Source organism: Chiloscyllium plagiosum, chromosome 3 (assembly GCF_004010195.1).
Source record: "Chiloscyllium plagiosum isolate BGI_BamShark_2017 chromosome 3, ASM401019v2, whole genome shotgun sequence".
In the NCBI taxonomy this organism is placed as follows: domain Eukaryota; kingdom Metazoa; phylum Chordata; class Chondrichthyes; order Orectolobiformes; family Hemiscylliidae; genus Chiloscyllium; species Chiloscyllium plagiosum.
Genome location: NC_057712.1, coordinates 137,225,629 through 137,229,437, shown reverse-complemented (window position 1 = coordinate 137,229,437; position 3,809 = coordinate 137,225,629). Strand labels below are relative to the sequence as shown.

At 45.5% G+C, this 3,809-nt stretch overlaps 1 protein-coding gene across 1 annotated transcript in view; it reads right to left on the bottom strand.

Annotated features, from left to right (window-relative positions):
* Nucleotides 1–3,809, bottom strand: part of LOC122540242 (kinesin light chain 1-like) — a 75,259-nt gene that overhangs the window by 16,259 nt on the left and 55,191 nt on the right. The gene's annotated exons all lie outside the window — the stretch shown is intronic.

The window sequence follows — 3,809 nt, the reverse complement described above, 5'->3', positions numbered from 1 at the left end:
TGTGGTCGGGGTGAGGGTTTGGGGGGTGAAAGGTGGGAGGATGTGGTCGGGGTGAGGGTTTGGGGGGTGAAAGGAGAAGTGGAGGAAAGCAATCTGGGGACATTCCCCATAAAAAGATAATAAAGACAGAGAAAATAAACCACGAGAGCAAACTAGCGAGGAAGATAAAAAGTTACAATAAGAGCTTCTTTAAATATATTAAAAGAGAGAGTGGTCAAAGTGAACTCAGGCCCCGCAGAAAATGAAACTGGGCAGATGGGTCTGGAGATTGGGTTAGCATGGCAGAGGGACTGAAACAGTACTTTGCACTTTACAACGGAAGAATCTTTGAACATCTCATTCATCCGACAGAAAACAAGAGAGAAATTAAATGCCATCACCATCACGAGGGATGTAATTTCTGATAAACTAATGGGGGTAAAGGCAGACCTACACCCTGGCACCAAGGGCTTGCATCTTTGGATCCTAAAGGAGACAATGGATGCCTTGGTTGTAATTTTCCTAAAGTCCTTCAATTCTGGAGAAGTACCAGAAGGTTTGGAAAACCGCAAATATGACAGCCCTGTTCAAAAAGGGAGGTGGTAAAAAGTAGGTAATATCTATTGTTAGGAGCAGGTGGAGGCAAGTGAAGCCTTTGAGCCCACTCTGTCATTTAACATGACCAGGGCTGATCTTATCTTGGTCTGAACCCCACTTCCCTGCCTCTTCCCCTTTATCCCACTTTTCATCAGAAACATATCAATTTGCTCCTTGAATCTGTGGATTGATTCTGTCCCCACTCTGCACTCTGAGGCAGTGAGTCCCACAGACTGACAACCCCCTGGGAGAAGGTGTTTCTGCTCCTCTGTGTTTGGAATCTCCCTCCTTTCACTCGACATCTATGACCTCTTGTTCTAGACTGCCCCCCCCTGGGGGGGGAGCATCTGTTCCACGTCCACCTTATCAATTCCCTTTAGTATTTTATACCCCTCAATCGGATCCTTCCTTATTCTCTTGAACCCCAGTGAGTACAAGCCTGGGCTATTCAACTGCTCCTCGTACACCAGCCCTTCCCATCCCTGGGATCAACCTGGTGACTCTCCTCTGAACCATCTCCAGTACCAGCACATCCTTCCACAAGGAAAGGCACCAAAACTGGACACACTACTGTAGAAGTGGTCTCACCAGCACCTCATACAATTGTAGAAACACTTCTTCTTTAATCCCAGCAATCTTGCAATAAATGTGGAGAATCAATCCTTTGGGCACAAGCCCTTCATCAGGAAATTTCTGAAATGTTGATTCTCCTGCTCCTTGGATGCTGCCTGACCTGCTGTGCTTTTCCAGTAACACACTCTCGACTCTGATCTGCAGCATCTGCACTCCTCACTTTCTCATCTTGCAAAAGATGTCAGGATCCCATTTGCCTTTCTCCTATTATATACTGCACCTGCCTAACCACTTGCTGTGATTCGTGCACAAAGACACCCAGATCCTTCTGCACTGACAGACTCTGAATCGATTTCCCATTTAAATAATCACATGCCCTTTTATCTTTCCAGCCAGTCTCACACTTGGCCAACATTAACCTCCAGCTGCCAGATTCTGCCCCATTCTCCCAGCCTATCTGTAAACCCTTTATCACCTCATCACAGCCTATTTCCAAACTATTTTAGCACCATCTGAAATTTTACTATGTTGCACTCCGTCCCTGCTTGTAGCTCATTTACGTAGAGTGTAAATTGTTGAGGTTCATGAACTGAACCCTGTGGCACCTACTAGTTACAGTTCACCGTCCAGAGAAGGACCCATTTATCCTGACCCTCTGCTTTCTGTCAGTCAGCCAATCCTCTATCCAAGCCAACAGTCTACGCCTAACCCTCTGGGATCTAACTTTCTGAATCAGTCTTTTGTGTGGCACCTTATCAAATACCTTCTGGAAGTCTAGATATGCCACATCCACCAGATCCCCATTATCCACCTTGCAAGTTATATTCTCGAAGAACTCCAGGAAGTTTGTCAAGCACAACCTGCCCTTTGTGAAACCGTGCTGACATTGGCGAATCGAGCTTTATTTTTCCAAGTGTTCAGTTATCTCCTTCTTTATGATTGATTCCAGCAACTTTCCCATTACAGAGGTCAAACTAGCTGGTTAATAGCTTCCCTTTTTGAATAAAGGTGTCACATTAACATGTTTCCAATCCACGAGGACCTTTCCAGAATCCAGGGAACTTTGGAATATCATAAATACATCTACTATCTCTGCTGCCACCTCCTTTAATACCCTAGGGTGCAGGCCATCAAGACCCAAGGACATATCTGCCTTTAATCTCATCAGTTTACTAAATATCTTCTCCCTGGTTATAGGAATTTCACCAAGTTCCTCTGTAGCAACTGCAGCTTTTGGAAGAAATTATCTTCCTTTATGAAAAACAGTGACAAAATATTGGTTTTGTGATTTTGCCATTGCTGAGCTTTCCCTTTATTACCTCAGACTTCCGTTCTCTAAAGGGCCAAACTTTCACTATTCATTTCCTTGCCGTGTACTTAGAGAAGCGTATTGTGGGAAAAATGCTGGAATCAATTATTAAGGAATTAATTGCAGCACATGTGGAAAATCATAATCTAATCAAGCAGAGTCAGCGTGACTTTGGGAACGGGAAATAGGAAGCCTCAGAGAAGATGGAGGGGAATCAGTAAATGTGGTGCATTTGGACCTGCAGGAAGCTCACAAGGTACCTCACAAAAGGTGAAGTCACTGTGTTAGAGCCTGTGGGGTTGGAGGTCATGTATTGGTGTGGATAGAGAACTGGCTGATGGGCAGGAAACAGCGAGTGGGGATAAGGGGATCGTTTTCAGGCTGGTGACCTGTCACCAGTGCAGTTCCACAGGGATCACTGCTGCACGAAACACAGAAAGCTAGCACCCAGGTACAGCAGGTAATCAGGAAGGGCTAATGGAATGTTGGTCCTTATTTCGAGGGGGTTGGAGTATAAGAGTAGGGGGAGCCTTACTGCAACTGTACAGGGAGAGCCTTACTGCAACTGTACAGGGAGCTGGGGAGAGCACATCTGGAGAACTGTCAGCAGCTGTGTCCCTTATTAAGGAAAGATATCAGTTCATTGGAAGCAGTTCAGAGAAAGTTCACTGGGATTATCCCTGATATATTGTCACAGAATCTACAGTGCAGAAATAAACCCTTCAGCACACCGTGTACATATTGACCAACAAACACAGGAGATGATGGCCAAGTAACATCATTGTGGGATTGTTATATCAGAGATCTGGGTTCAAATCCTGTCAAGGCAGATGCTGGAATTTGAATTCGATAAAAATCTGGAATCAAGAGTCTGACGATAACCACAAAACTATTGCTGATTGTCAGAAAACCCCACCTCATTCACTCATCTCCTTTGGGGAAGGAAAATGCCAGCCTTACCTGGTCTGGACTAAATGTGACTCCAGACCCACAGCAACATGGCTGACTCTTGGAGTCACAGCGATGTACAGCACAGAATCAAACTCTTTGGTCCAACTCAGCCATGCCGACCAGATATCCTAACCTAATCTAGTCCCCTTAACTGCCCTCTGGGATGGGCAATAAATAGCAATCCCTGCATGCTATGAATGAATAAAAACTCTATTTTTGAAGAGGCTCCCCTGTTTTTGATGTGCTTTTCCTGACACATACTTCCTTCTTTTACTTTATCAGACTCTCAAATTCCCTTGACATGCAGGCTTCCCTGCCCCGGTCCTTCACTCTTGAAGGAACACATTGGCTCCAGACTGGGGGGGGGGGGGGGGCGGGGGTGAGGACTTGGCGGGGGTGA